A 16045-nucleotide genomic window follows, 5' to 3' on the forward strand; every position below is an offset into this window, starting at 1 on the left:
CATTCTGGGGAGGCCCCACAAATAGGGAGGGAGAGACTGATAGCCCCTAGGTTGCCAACCCTGATGTCCAGAAGCTGCTCGAGACAGAAATCACAGAAAGAATACAAACGAAGTTCTGGGGAAAAGAAGAACAAGATGATCCACACACTCCTCAGATGCTCGAAGCACACAGTATCATGTCTGGGCTGAATTTCCGCTGGGGCCTACCCCTCCTGTCTTTGGAGCCTGCAGATCTGAAAGCATGTGAGGCTCAATACTCGGCCCTTCCACGGTCCCCTTTTAACCCTGCAGCCACCTGTGATTCTGGGGCCCACTTGAAAGCTGACTTTGCACAGTTCATGGGAAAACCTCTTGAGTCTCCTCCAGGTGACAAAGTCTTAACTTTGACAACAAAAGCATCAGTTCCCAGCCTGGCCCATCCCCTCCCTGCTCCCTCACCTGTGTGTGAGGAAAATCAGAATGCCCTGGGAGGGACCTTACCTGGCGATGGCAGTGAGCCCTCAGAAGCCCCTCTCTTGGGGCAGGAGGGCTGGCTGACTTCTCCAACCTTCACATTCAGCCTCTCAGAGAGAAAAGGGCAGAGTGGGACCATCGTGGGGGCCGAGCAAGGCCATCTAGAGCTGAGTTCAGGGTGCCCAGTGGCCAGGAATGAGCCTCGGGAAGAGAGTAGAGGTGGGGCCTCACCAGAGCCCTGCCATGGGGTGGCAACACTGGAGGGGGAGTCAGGGTCCCAGTCTTGGACCCAGGTCAGGGGAATAGGAGACACCCTCGGGACCAAACCCTTCCAGCCCCTGCCTGAAAAGGAAGAGGTTTATCACAGCAGCCCTTTCAGAAAAATGTTGAGATGCCTCCTGCCCTGCCTGAGGCCCAACAAGGAGGAAGCACTAAAGGACCACCTTGCAAAGGCAAGCCCGCATCAACCACCACCCAGAGCCAGGCACAGGTCACACACAGCTCGGCGTTGGATGGCAGGGCTGTTCAGGCGCCATCGACAGTGACATCATTTGTCCGGGTCCTGGGAGAAAACTGAGGCTTGCAGAGAACTTCTGGCCTCCCAGTCGAAGCATCTTAAAAACCATTTCAGGCCTGGGAAGCTGGACATGCCTGTTACCAAGACGTTGCCTCCTCCCCAGAGCAGAGAATAACAATGACAGAGGACAGTCCCCAACCTACCTCCAGGGACCACAACTCTCCAAATACGAGGGAATGGATCAAAACAGGCATGGCAACTGGACCTTGCCATCCAGGCAGCCATGGTCCCCAGCCAAACCCTGCCAGCCTGGGCTGAGTGTGGCAGCTGCCTCAGCCAATCCATTACCTGCCATGTTGTCTTCAGATATGTGTTTCTTGGGATGAGTAGACTGTGCCTGACACACCTTTCCTCATTGGAATGCTTATCTCCCCAGACAGGGAAGTGGAGGAACAGAAAACCTGGTTTTACTCCTGAGTCCGTCCTCTGTGCTAATGATGTCTTCCAACCCCAATTTTCCCCAAATATGTTTTTTCTCCTTAGAGGTCATGGCTTCTGTTTGTGCTCTGCTAGTGGTAAAAACGTGGTCAGGCTCTCCCCTTCCTAAGTGTCTCCTTTGGCTTCCAGAAGGGACAGGGCCATGGGGGGAGGCTGACTGCAGTGAGGCTCACCTTCCCTCATCCCTACTCCCTCATTGCACCTGAAGTCCACATCAAGCCATCCTTACAAAAACAAATGGAAGGTTTAGGATATTTCCAGATGAGCCAAACCTCTAAACGCCAGCCCAACATGGACCCCGCCGGTCCTCTCCTGCGTTCTCTGGCCCTTGAACTTGTGGGGCTGTAGGGAGGGGGTTTGCAGAGGCTCCAGGAAGTGTAGAGACAGGTTAACAAGACACAGAGTGGGGAGGGGAGTTTGGGGCAGTGCTGGCTTTGAGTCCAGAGGGGGAGGAAGCTTGTCCTGCACCCCGAGCTCTTGGTGGGAATAGATGACGCTGCCCAGGGAGCTTCTTCTCTCCCTGCTGAAGCTGCCATGGAGATGGACCTGCACATCGCTCTCGGCCCAGCGTCACCCTCCCTCTGTCACAGTATGGAGCAGCAGCGATGAAGAGGACTGTGCTGTCGGCTATGAGGGCAGGCGGGTGGGGAGCATGGACGCTGCTCTGGGCCTGTCCCCTCTGCCCAGAGGAGTGCAGGGCCCTGCTCTCCTGCACCTGCCTTCTCCTCCTGGGGAACGGAGTTGGGGGTGACTGTGTGGCGTCACCATCTGATGGTGGGACACTATGCGCCTGGAGTGGGACTTGGGGGAAGGAAACAAAGTGCCACCAGAGTTTAACCACTTACTTACTGAATGACATCTTTTGCTTTTTATAATTTTACCCGTTATAAATAAAGCTGCTATGAACTTCTTTGTGAAGGTTTTTGTGTGAACTTAAATTTTTCTGCACAGTAAATATCAATGGCAATGAGTAACGAAGGTTTGAAAATGGGCCTGCCTCCAGGATCTTAGAAGGAAATGCAACATGTGTTAGAGGTTGAAAGGTTGAAACAGGGCAGAGAGAGTAACTCCAACATCATATCTTGGATTTGAGCCATTTCCTGAGGAAAAGTCCATTACCTGACGCACGACACAGATGCCGAGGAGGTGGGAGGGACAGGTATCTCCACATTTACTAAAACACTGTCAGAACGTATTTGGGGAGGAGACCCTTGACCTTTAACCTGTCAGAAGCTCTTTGTTCTTGGTCTCCAGAGAACATTAATTAGACAGAGATCCACACCTATGGAGGAGGTCCTCTGAATGGACTGGATTTCCACTTGAGTTAAGAAGAAACTGATGGTTGCTGTGGACTCAAATTACTTGTCAGTGAACAGATAATTTCAGTTTCTCATTTGAATATAGCACAGAATCACAAAATTAAATGATAACGGAATCCCCTGAATCCGAACAGAGCAAGAAAATGTCAGTGTGTTCCCGGCCTTCCTTTCGTTTCTCCAGGTCCTACTGAAATAATGAATATTCAATAGAACAGAAAAGGGAAACTTTCTGAAACTCGTCTTAATATCGGAGCCACAGACACTTCCCGTGCTTATGTCTTCTCTTATGAACAGAGAGGGGAATCATCATGTATGTCAGGGAAGTAATCCAATGATCCTAAATTTGGGGTGGACGGTCTTTATTTAATACCAGGGGTTCCTCTCTACTATACAAACTGTTCCAGCTGGATTAGATTTTCTGGAAGAGTTTTATCATTGATTTACATTTTAATACACATTCCCTCCTCATCCTTTCTCTGATCTGGGAGGCAGGCCAATTCAGGGAACACGCATGAGGCCTGAGTCAAGTCAGTCCCTGCTCTGGGCAGCTGGCTGCGAGGAGGCCCTGAGTCCAGAACTCTTGTGTGCGAGAGCCTGAATGTGGGACTCTGATCACAGTCATGCCCTAGCCAAGGGTCCCAATTAGGAGGAATGGCTCCCCGTCCGCTCTGCAGATCCCAGGAGGCAGCTGCTGTTTTGGGTGCAGCTCCACCTGTGGGATGAGCCCACCAGGAAGTCACAAAGCAGACCACTCCTCTGAGTAGCTGCCGCCCACCCGAGTGGTGTTCCTTTCGTTTCTGCTTTCCTTAGCGGTAACATGAGGTCCCAGGCTGCATCATAGAGACATTCCAACAGCTGGCCTCCCTGGGAATTGCTAATTTTGGCACCATCTCCTTACATTCTTCCCTGGAAAGTAGTGAATTTGTAGTCACCCAGAGGATCTTCAGGGACTCTTTGGCGGGGTGTCTTTAAAACGAGCCCTAATGTCTTTACAAGAAATGGACATGGAGGTCTAGAACAAGTACCGAACAGGGTTAGGTTTTAAACTTCATGGAAAGTGAGAAAATCAGCTTGGGATTGTCAAGAATATGATGCAATGGGAAAATAAGTCATCTAAAATACTGAATTGCACCAACTTTTTCTTCATTGACTGAGATGATCATTGGATATCTCTCCATCATTCTGTTAATGTGATCCATTATGATGATTAATTTTTTTGAATATGAAAACAACCTTGCCTTCAGGAACTCAACTCTCTTTAAAGGTTTTTGTGTCTATTTGCATTTTCCCAAGAATTTTCATTTCTTTATCTGAAGCGCTGATGGATTTCCCTCATCCTCTTTCATTCCCTCCACCTTGCTGGAGTTTACCACGTGTTCCCATGCAGACATCAGCATTGTCCTTCCTAGCAGAGGAGTCTGGGATCAAAGAAACAGGCAAACTGGGAGACTGAGTTGGAGGACGTGGCGTAGCTGTTAACGAGACCAGGAACCTCACGTTTCAGGAAAGCCACAATCTCCTTCATGAATAGAGATGCACAACTGGTAAACGAATCGTAAGCAGAATGTAGCACAGTGAAGATGAGAAGATTTGTGATACTAAAGTGAACACATGCATTGTGTCCAGATCCAACGACAACGCATATCATTTGCAGTTCAGAAATGAGGAAAAGTAGTAGGATATTTCTTCAAAATGGTACTTTATTATCAGGATGAAGGCTAAAAATTTCAGTTTGGTGGCCTATTAATGAACACAGGATGATTCTTTTGCGTTTCCCTTATTTCTTTCGCAGTCCTATGTTGCTGCACTAGGCATATCTGAGTGCCCAGTATCTACTTATTGGCTTATCAGAAGGCCATCCTTATGATATAAACACAATCAGGTCAAAATTGTGTTGACCTCTGTGGGGTCAAGAACACAAGACTGAGAGTCAAGGGACTGTGTGATAGGCCTACCTCTGCCACAAACTAGACATATGACCTTAGGCAAGTAAGTCATGTGGCTCTGACCATCCCTAGGTCTTGTGTGGAAGTGGTGTTCCTGGGCCCACAGAATCTCAACATTCCTCCAAGATGCTTGAACCTGTCCAAAATACTTGCTCTCCAAAAATCTGCTATCCAGGAGAAAAGTCAGACACATCCATAGATGATTGTGCTATCAAGCAAATGCTAAAAGTGGTTTAATAGAAGTGGAATGAAGTATGTGGAGATATGGACTTTGCAAGTTTCTCTGAAATGCTCTTAAAGGAGGCAATTATTGAATTTTACTTTCAATCACAGTTCAGATGTTACAGAACTGTGGGGAAGGTGTAGAGTGAAGGGAAACCTTGATCAGAGCAGGAAAGTAGGGTTGAAAGGCTTAGCATCTTCAGAAGCCGTGAGTCCACAGACTGTATTGGTGGGGAGTAACCCACTGGGAATGTGCTGGTAAGAATTCCCAGACAGAATGCAGAGCTACGGGTTGCCCCACTGCTCACAGTAATTCCATGTTCAGAGATACCTGCAATGCTCTTTCTTGCATCAGATCCTAGAGATAAGTATTATTTCTGCCGCACACGAACTATTAAACCATTCAATGGTCTATATTTTAAGTGGAACCATGCCTGACACTTCATAAGTTCTACATAAGTGTTTTTACACCGAAAGTAAATAGAATAACTTCCCAGAAAGCCCACTCCCTTGCTTGATGTGCTCTGTGTGTTTCTTAATTTGTCCCAACATCATTTCGTGACAGGAGGCAATAAAGTAGCAGACTGGAGTTGCAGTCCCAGCTCCAGAAAAAGGTCTTTGTTGGACTTAAGAAGAATGAAGTTGTTTTAACTGTTGAGAAAGACATTAAAGATCATTTTGGTGCCTGCTAAGAGAGTTACTCTGTTGCAAATTCTTCTTTGATCACACATATTCATAAATCGGGAACATATTTATTAGATTAAGCTAGGAAGAACAACTTGTACCTTAATTCTTTTGGTATAAGTAAGATTAACTTATTATCAAGTAAAAGAATCTCTCTCCATAGATGTGTGTATGTGTAGTTGTGTAATAACTATAAAATTGGATATCTAAGCACTACCTGTCCAAGTCAAAAAAATTAACATGTTGATCAAAAAATACAATCCCTAAGTGAACCCCCAGTTCTCACTGAAAAAGGGATGTCTGATGATGTCACCAGGGAATTCCTCTAGGACTCAAAGGGCCCTCTTTTTCCAGGTTCAGGCAAGACTTGAGTCTCCAGTGGCCCGGAGCAGGCAGGAGGGGGAAGGCAAGGCCAACTCTGAGAAAGAGAACACGTGGAGGGCAAACCAGGGAGACCAGAAAGGGCTGCTAAAGACTGGACTCAAACCCAGGCCATGGACCCAGCCCCAACGTCCGCTCTGAAGAGCAGCACTTTAGCTCATTTGAACCGTGCCTGGCTTCAGGGTGGGCCACACAGCCGTCTAAACTCTGGAAACTGAAGACTGTCTATTTTAGGCAGAATAAGAAGAAATAGGGTCAAGACAACATAAGAGAGTAAAGAAAATGGGAATATGCTTAATTCTCTGGTTTGAAAATACTGAATTGGTCTGTGCAAATGTGTCCATGCCTGTGTATGTGTGGGCGTGTGTGTGTGTCTGTGTGTGTGTGTCCAGCATGTCCCATAAATCTTGGTAAAGGCTTTCTAACTTCAGAAGTAGAAATGCTACTAACATAAAACACATTATTGGGAGGTTTAATTACTTAAATTTTTATTATGCTTATGTTAAATAAATGAATAGTTTGAATTTTTGGGTGAGTCGTTCTGAGTGAAGATGGCAGAGGTTGATGGAAATAATAACAACAGTAATATTCAAAAAGATGTAAGTATAAAATAAAGTGGGACTTCCAGATTTACGAAACTAAAAACTTGTTATGTGGACAAATGGAGTTGAGATTTGCACAACATGGATGAACCTGGAGGGCGTTATGCTCAATCAAACAAGCTGGACAGAGAAACACAGATACTGCCCGGGGTCACTTACATATGAACTGTAAAACAATAAAAGAAAGGTCAATTCACAGAAACAGAGAGAAGAAAAGTGGTGGCCAGTGGCTGTGGAGTGGGAGGAAGAGGGAGAGACAGGTAAAAGGGGACAAACTTTCAGCTCTGAGATCAAGAAGCTCTGAGGATCTCATGTCTGACGTGGTGACTAGAGTCGAGAACACTGAATTGTATAATTGAGATCAGCTAAGAGAACAGCACTTCAGTCTCCTCACACACACACAGTCAATAAGTGAGGTGAAATCCACAATCAGAGTTGAGGACAGAGGAGAATCAGGGTATGAATCCCTGGGAACAAGCCCAAATTGCCAGGAGAACTTCAGACTTTCAAAGGCCATGAGATAGGTGGGTTGAAAGCAAGAATCCAGGAGACGCAAGGAACCGGGTGACATCTGGCTTCCAGGTGGAAGGAATAGAAAACTACCCAAGGTCTAGAAGGCCCAGGAGGGTGGAGGGAGGCAGTTGTAGGCCAGTTGGTGGGGGAGGGGCTGTGGTCCAATCTGCTTCCCTGCTGTCCCCTCCCCCCCTCAGGAGCCCTTGTGACACCGCCACAGTTCCATGATAAGGGCATGGGGTTCTAATCTCCAAGCCACTCCCAGTCCTCAGTTGCCTGAGAGCAGAACTGTATTTGAGATATGGAAACTCGTATCTTATATCTAAAAACCATTGTTGCTACCTGGTTGAGCTCCAGTTCTGCTTCCTGGGTGATTGGGATCATCCTCTGCATCCTGTATGGACTGGGGCTCTTCTTCCTGTTCTTCCCCTCCCCCAGAAGGAATTTGCCCTCACAACCAACTTAAAAAAGGAGAAACGTCAGGAAGGTAAGAAATCCTGGACCGAGACCCACCAGAAGATGAGTCTCCCTTCTTTTTTACTATGATTTCCCCTTCTCTGAATCAACTAAAGGGACTCCAGGGATGGGAAAGAATAGAACATCATCCTTCTAGGGACAAGCCAGGCTAGGTTGGCAGGGGTGAGGGTGGGCACAAAGATTTCCATCCAAAGATCTCGGAGCAGGAGTCCAGGTGTGGCAGAGGGCTCCAGGGAAAGTCCCCAGGCCAGTGACCAGTGGCCAAGGATGGGATGCTGATTAGGATCTGTGGGAGGACAGGCCCTGAGCACTTGTTCCCCAGCTACCTTCCTGGTGCAGGTGTCTCAGGCGGGCCTTTCCTCTATTGTGGCTGATCTGAGGGCAGTGCTGAGCCCCTGAGAGCCTCTGAGCAGGACCTGGAGTGGGGCTGTGGCCTCAGGAAACAAAGTCCTCATGAGGAACCTCATAACATTTCATACATCTGAGAATGTGCACGTTTCTTAACAGAGAAACAGTGAGAGAAGATCCATGCTGGTCCCACATGGGGACCTTCTTATGATCCCCAAAGAAGGAAGACAGCAAATGTCCATTTTGTGTTCAATTATCCACTTCAAAAGTAAGTAAAAGGGAAGAAACACCCCAGAGCCCCAGGACTTCAGTGTAGACAGTCATCTTCCTCACAAACGCTGTACGTCTGCAGCTGGTCCAGAGACAGAAGAGGGAGCCTTGGGTCTCTGCCCCCACAGTTTCTTGTTTTTTTCTCTCATTTCAGCGTCAAGTGAAGCTGAGAAGGAGGAGCAGCAGGAGCAGGAAGGAAAGGGGAGCTTTGAACGGTAAGCTTCTGCCATTCAGCACTGTGCCCCAGAGCTGGCCTCCATCTCCTGTCCCTGAGCACCCAGCTCCATGGGCTCGAGGATGCCAGGGGCAGAGCCTGTCCCTCAGGAAACAGAGCCCTCAGGGAAGCTCCCAGGAAGGAGATGAAAACCTGAGTACTTGCCAGATTCTATGCTGGAAACTAAGGCCCAGGCCAGCAGGCATCTGGAATAGGGTGTTGCTCAGCGGGGCATGTGGGCTGTGGTGGAGGTTGAAGCACTTGGTCAGTGACAAACCTCAACCCTCCAGCAGCCTTGCCATCCCCATCAGGGATCCCGTGGCCTTAGACACTAGTGCCTGGGCTCCAGAGTCTGACCTCAAACACTCTCCCCTAAAGGCACATTGCACGCAGCCTCCTGTAAGAGCCTTAGGCCCCTGCCTTCATCGCTGTGACCCAGTGTCCTAATCTCTAGCTTACAGAGCTGGCCGGAAGGACCTGGCAGAAGTGGGGGGCCTGATGTCCCTTTTGCAAAGGTAAGGAATCTTGCCCTTCTCTCCTGTGCTTCTTCCTCGCAGAGTCTCTGATGTACCCCAGGGCTGCAGGAAGTTTGGGGCTGAGCTGGGAGGGGAGCCATGGGGCAGGGGCTGGCAAGAGGCCTGGGGTGAGGGACAGCAGGAGAATTCGGTGAAGTGAAGGTAAGGCCAGGGAGGGCCATGGGTCTCAAGGGGCCTCCCCCCCGGCCAACGCTGCAGTCCCAGGGCCCTCTGCTCATGGCTACAGCTTGTGCATCTTGTTTCCCACAGCTCCCCGGGGAGGCTGTCTTGTAAGGAATGCTTCCATCGCTTGTCATCTCAAGATTCTCCTGGGGAGGCATGCAAGACAGCATCTGCTAGAGTTCACCAGCCATGCGGGAAGCCTGTGGAAGGTGTTCCTCTCACCATGAATCCAGCACTTCCCCTGGCTCTTCTGACCCAGCCCACTCTACCTTTGGCCTCCACTCTGCCAGCAGAACCTCCATCTGCCTTGACCAAAACTCCACTAGGCCCTTTTGCCACGAGCTCAGCTCTAGCTCACTCCTGTTTCCCATCTACCAACTCAGGCCACAGCCGCACGAGCTGTAGCATTGTGTTCCTCAGCAAATCTATGAATTATCCTTTTGTTGGTTTGAGTCAAGGGTGGAGGAAATGTCCTGTAGAAAGTTCCAACCATGCCAGGTCTTCGTTTTCTTACTGGACATGGGCTAGTTTAGGAGCATCATGTGATGGAGCATAAAGGGTGGACTTTGAGGACAACCGGGTCTGGGGTTGAACGCAAGCTTAGCCATTCATGAACTGCCTGATCTAAGACATGTTCTTAACCATTCTGAATTTCAGTTTCTCAATCCGGGTAAAGAGAATAATAAGATTTACCAGTAGGAGTTATAGGACTTAGTTTCTTTTCTGGTTCTCTTATCTACTCTGTAATTTTGGCAAGTCATGTGACCTCTTCAGGCTTACCTATCTTTGAGCGAAAATGAAGGTCTTAGTGGTTCTCCAAAGGAATATGATTTTGTCCCACCCGGGGGCATCTGAAAGTGTGTGTGGTGTTTTTTGATTGTCATGAAACTAAGGGAATCAAGAACGTAAAGTGCTCTGTAAGGGGGAGGACAGTCCCATACAACAGAGAATTGTTCCATCAGAAAATCAACGTAGCCCTGTTGTGAAACCCAATTAGAACATCTCTGAAGTCTTTGTCACCTTAACATTTCATCATTTTACTCTATGTCATTGTTTCCTTACAATTATGATGGATGAACTAGATAATTAAATGCTATGAGCCACCCTGCCACACATGAGCATGTTTATCAAAATGAAGGATGGTGGAATAAAGAACTGGCTCTTTTTGGGTTGGAGTAAAGGGTTCAAGGCAAGTCTCAGAGAGTGTGAGACAGAAGCTTCCCTGGAAATAGTTCCTAAAGTGCTCACTATGGAAAGTAAAGGAAACCTATATTTCATGAGCAGAGTTGCAGGTAATCTGACATGGGTTATCCCACTAATCCACACAGCAATCCTATGTGATGTGTCCTATTTTCCTCGTTTTACAGATGAAATCTACTCATAGCTCCAGCGATTTTTTTTCCAATCTGGGTGACTTGAATTGTGTGTGTGTGTGTGTGTGTGTGTGTGTGTATTTCAAAAGACATGGAAAAGTACAACATAGAGAATAGATTAAAATGCTACACATTGTTCTGGGTGCCCCCAATCTGCCTTTATGTCACAGGGCCCAGCACCCCTCACCACCACATGTGGGTTCTGAACACCTCCACTTGTCAGCATCCAGGCCTAACTGACCTGAGGCCTTGGAGAAAAGAGAACATCTTTCCTCTGCCTCTGCTAAGAGCCACCTCTTATGCTCCCACCTCCCTCCCTGGGACTGACCTCTTTCCAGGACGACTGGTGGTCAGACTGTCCATTCCTTTTAGGGGAAACTACAACCTCCACCCCCCAGGAGTGTAGTTTTGTTCTTTTCCCCAAAAGATGTCAGAACACATTTCTATATCAGCAGGTTTGCCAAGTAGGTTATTCAATCTTTAATAACACCATGTGGGGTCAGCCACAATCCCATCCATGTCCCTTTGCTCCAAGCAAAGTTCCTTGGCTCTGTCTCTGCTCCAGCATAAGGAAAGAGAAGATCGTGGCTTGTGTATATTCCCAGACTCTTTGGGATCTCTGCTCCTGACCTGGGAGCAAGAATACATATTGTTCCAGTGTTTGGAGCAGTGACATGCAAAACATCATGGCCCAGATGTGGACCTAGAAAAGCCCCACTGAAACAAAGATAATGGGTGGTAAGGCAGCTCTGCCCACAGTGATGGTCCTTGTGTACATAATTAGACAAATGGTTCAGTTTATAACTCTCCATTCCAGAAGAGGGTCTTCGCTCCACCTTTCTTTACTAAAGCCTGTTGTGACTAGTTCCCCCAGAACAAAGGAACAGCCAACTCAACAAATTAAAACTCAGGAGACTGAAAACAACAAGTTTTTCGAGTTTCAGCTCACCAAGTGTTCAAATTTTGGAGTATAATATCAGTCAAGATCATTTGTTACAATCCCACAAACACACACTGATTGCCTGTTAAGTGCCAGGTACAATGCCAAGTCTTAAAAGACAAAAATAATTATGAAAAAAGGACTCCAGACTCAGGAATAAACATGTATAGAAACTCAGTCACAAGATCCTGATAAACACACTCTAGCAACAAACCTTTACTGCTATATACCTCTTTGTCAAGCCCAGGAGTGCTGATCCCAGTAAACCCAAGCCATGCCTGATAGGCATACTTAGAAAAAGAGGAATGGGGTGGAAGTGGGATAGTTGAAAATAGAAAATGAAGGTAAATTGTAGAGCATTTCTGCAATGAAGCCTCAGGAAGATAAAGGAAGCTGAGAGAAGGCTACTTCCTTAGGATTGTACTCTGGGATCGTACAGAAGCAAGGGACTGAGACATCCATAAGAAGGCTTGACAGCCAGGGCTGAGCAGAGACACAAGGTGCCCTGGGGAGGCCGACAGTGTAGCACTTCTTCAAACCAATGTTATTTTTAAAAATGTCTCAACATGTATTTAGTGAAGTTAGGGTTAGGGGCTTTTTATTAGTTAAAGTGCATATAATTCCTCCTCCTCCTCAAACTCCTCCTACTACTCTTTCTTCTGCTTTCCTTGTCAAATAATTCAGTCCTAAAGCTATCTGGTGAGGCAGGACAAGGTAGGCTTCCTCACCATTGGGGGGAAGAGCCATAATAGCCCCAAGCAGGGTATCAGAGCTCACAAGGAGAACACAGTGTCACACATGGGGACAGCCCAGTAGCACACATCAGAGCTCTAGCATGAGGAGGAGGGCGCCCCCACAGGGGAGGCCCCAGGTAGGGCATTGGGGCAAGGGTGAGAGGATGTCTTTGTGGAAAGGCAGCCTGGCAAGGGCTGTCAGCACTCTGGGACTAAGGAGGGCATCTGGGCAGAGGAAAGGATGGCAGCAGAGATGCTAGATTGGTTACATACAAGAGGGTTGATCAAAAGAGGAAATAAAATAAAGATAATGGAGCCAGGCTTCTCATGCAGAAGAGAGGTACACATATGGGAAGTAATGCCTGAACCCTATAGTGATGGATTGGTATTGGAAGTATTGGTGTGAAGTCATGGTTCTCAATAGATATAGGTAGAGAAATATAGACATAAGTCTGTTTGTATACATACATATATCAAGAGGGAGAGAATCCATCCACCAAAAAGGCCTGGGAGCAACAATACACCAGTAGCAATGAGCACACATGGCACCCAGATCTTGAGTCCTAAACACCATTCTCCACTCAAAGAAACCAGGGCTCCTTGAGAGGAAATGACTGACTCCACCCTGGGGCAGGGAATGTAAAGATGAGCCTGGACCATGTTATGCCAGAAAACAAGAAGTGCTCACAGAGTGAGGGACATGCCAAAAGGACACAGAAGCCAGCCTGAACGGGGGCCAAAAACAAGAACAATTTATCAAGATAAATTATGGTAGTAATCAATTATTACCCAAACACAAGAGCCCATATTCATATTGAGAAAACAATCAATAAATTGTAAGATGAAGATACGCACATAGTTTCAGAGTCTCTCCCCACAAAATACTTTCTAATTACAAAGGGGAAAAGACAAGTCTCAGAGGTGAAAAAGTTCTCTGTGTTGTACTTGCAATTTTTCTGTGTGATTGTTTCAAAATTATATATGTATTTTAAAATTTCTTGTAGAAATAACTAATTCTGATTGAAACAGAGTCAGTTGTCTGAAAAAATTCAAAAAATCATTTCCAGCTTTTCTTGTAGCTCTTTCTTTTTGGAATATTCTAATCCTGGCCAATTATTGGGAGGGGTATTCAATAATAAAAGAAATCCATCATTTATTCCCTCCACAGGAAGGTCCCTGTGCCAGGCTTCACTCAGTTTCAGAATTCCAGTTGCCTGGGACTGCTGACTTTCAACCTGGATGAGACTGCATATGGGCATTGAAAAAATATTTGGAAAACAAGGCTTGGCACACAAGTTACTTTATTTCTCCTCAAGGGTGCTGTCTGTGGGCAGAACCAATCTACCATTGTACTGCTGTATTCCTCTGCTGCTTAAGCCCCAGATCCCTGCTCCCACCATCCCTCCCCAGGCTCTGTTGCGGGCATCATAATTGGAACTATGCGTGAGTGTGAGAAATGACTCAACAGTCCTGACTCGCAGACCATTTGAATAGACACACAGACTCAGAGGAAGGAAAATGTCTCTTACTGTACACGCTATCTCAGCAAAGCCAAACAAATTTGCATGCATATTGTTGCAAGTGCAGAGGAGAGAGACCTGAAAATGTTTCTATCAAGCAAGGGGTTGCCCATTAAAATTGTTTGTAGCAGGGGCCAACCCTGTGGCACAGAGGTTAAGTTCACACGTTCTGCTTCAGTGGCCTGGGGCTCGCTGGTTTGGATCCTGGATGTGGACCTACACACTACTTGTCAAACCATGCTATTCCAGGCATCCCACATATAAACTAGAGGAAGACTGGTACGGATGTTAGCTCAGGGCTAATCTTCCTCAAAATAAATAAATAAATAAATTCTTTGTAGCATATTCATATTACTATATTAAGATGTGTACAATGCCATGGATAATCCCTCTCAGAGCCGCCATGTATGGTTGGGCAGGTTGTGTCCTGTGCAAGGGCACCTGGCTGATTAAGGCTGTGTCCACCCAGAGAAAGAGCTGTATTTTAAATTTTGCACGGAGGAACTGTATGGCCAGCTGCAGCCCTGAACGTATTACCTGTACTGCTCTAAATTAGTGAACAACAAAAACATTTTATAAGAACCTTGATCACTTCTGACTCCACTCCTTCAACTCTTTAAAATCTTGTTTTTCACCCAGAAATTCTCCTTCCCTGTAGGGTGTCAGCAACCTCATCCTTGCAATCTTGGAAGACTGAGAAACAGTACAACATGATACTTGCAGAGTTAAGCCTGTACAGAGAACTAGGTGACTAGAAAAGAATAGGCAAGAAGATTGGCTTAAATTTCTAAATGGCAGTGACTTTAAACTTGTCTGTAACATTTTGCATAAGGCAGAAGTGTAGAACTGGTGAAGGTGGATTCTCTTACCATTATTTGGATGAGTCATATTCAATATCACCACAGTGAAGAGATAATTCTGTACTCATTATAAAAATTTTACCCAGCTTATGTTTCCATCTAGTTCCACAGAGGAAATGAGTATCTGTTGCGTAAGTCCCTGGGGAAAAAAATTCTGGAACAATGACTTTCTCCTGCTAAAGCAAGTTCATGCTGGAGGTGTCATACTACAGAGGTTTTTAGTAAGAATTACTGTTGGTGGAAAATTCCCCTTAGCCCCTTTTCAAGTGGAATTTTGTAAAAAAGAAAGCAAGAGACAATATTCTCAGTGACAAGCCTGTTCAGAAAGACAAGTAGACAAATTACTAATTACATAATAATTAGTGAGTTGAAGTAGGCATGCCAAATCAATTTTTAAGTCAAGGTACAGTGTTGAAAAACTGTAAATCGCTCGTTGGCTCACCATGTGGTTTGACTCAATAACAAGACCAGTTCGAATTTCTTTTTAATGTTATATTATTTTTTAAAAGTTGCTTTTAAACAGTAATCCAAATAACTCCATTATGTCTTATGCTGAGATTTTTAATCAATTATTGCTTTATTATTAATATTTCAAAATCATATGAAAGAGTATAGAGAATGACATAATAAACACACAATCGCTCTCACTCAGCTGTAACAAATATTTTCATTTTGCCATATTCACTTCAGTTTTTTTGTTAAAGAAGTGAAATTTACCAATGTGGCCACTGTCCTTTACATGGCCTCATCTAATGCCATTCCCTCGCTCTGACCCAGAGGAAACCACTATTCTGAAGCTGGAGTCTTTTCATTCCAAGCATGTTTTTATACTTTTGCCTGCTATGTACATAAACAACATAATTCTATAACTTGGGTTTTTTTCACTTAACATTATATTTTTAATATTTTTCTATATCGATATACATACTTCTAAGTCATTCATGCTGATTACTGTAGGGTATATCAATACTTTACCTACCCATTCTGCTACTGAGGGAAATTTTAGGTTTTTGCAGTTTTTCACCATTACAAACAAGACTGTGATGAATATTCTCATGCATTTTTCCTGGAGCACAGGTATGAGAGTTTTTCCAGAGAGAGCTATCCATTCCGTTTGCTCTTCTATGAATCTTGCTTAAGTATGACAGATTTGTATAGCTGTAGCTAGCGTCAGAGGTTGCTGAGAAATTCTTCTCGTTGTGGAGGAAAATGTAACTGTCGGGAAGGGGTCTCGGGGTGAGCTGGGCCTCCACCACGTGCACCGGCTCTTATAGAAGCCCGCCTCACTTGGGGGAACAGCACATACCTTCCAGCCCCATCCTCCTCCACAAGGAGAGCTAATACATGCAGGGCATGCAGCTCTCACCCTGCAGATACCCAGGCGTGTGCTTATAAAATCTGGAACAGACTGATGAGAGCATTGTGGAAAGGATACATGCATATAACAAACAGCCAAAGCTGTTCGGAGGTTTAAAG

The 16045-nt window shown here is 45.9% G+C and overlaps 1 long non-coding RNA gene across 1 annotated transcript; it reads left to right on the forward strand.

Annotated features, from left to right (window-relative positions):
- The first annotated feature begins 8840 nt into the window (after nucleotides 1–8840).
- Nucleotides 8841–10253, forward strand: LOC138919778 (uncharacterized). The gene is made up of 2 exons (XR_011430329.1): nucleotides 8841–8959; nucleotides 9230–10253. It is a non-coding gene; the product is annotated as an uncharacterized lncRNA (long non-coding RNA).
- The last annotated feature ends 5792 nt before the right edge of the window (nucleotides 10254–16045 follow it).

The sequence above is a fragment of the Equus caballus genome, chromosome 21, assembly GCF_041296265.1.
Source record: "Equus caballus isolate H_3958 breed thoroughbred chromosome 21, TB-T2T, whole genome shotgun sequence".
In the NCBI taxonomy this organism is placed as follows: Eukaryota; Metazoa; Chordata; class Mammalia; order Perissodactyla; family Equidae; genus Equus; species Equus caballus.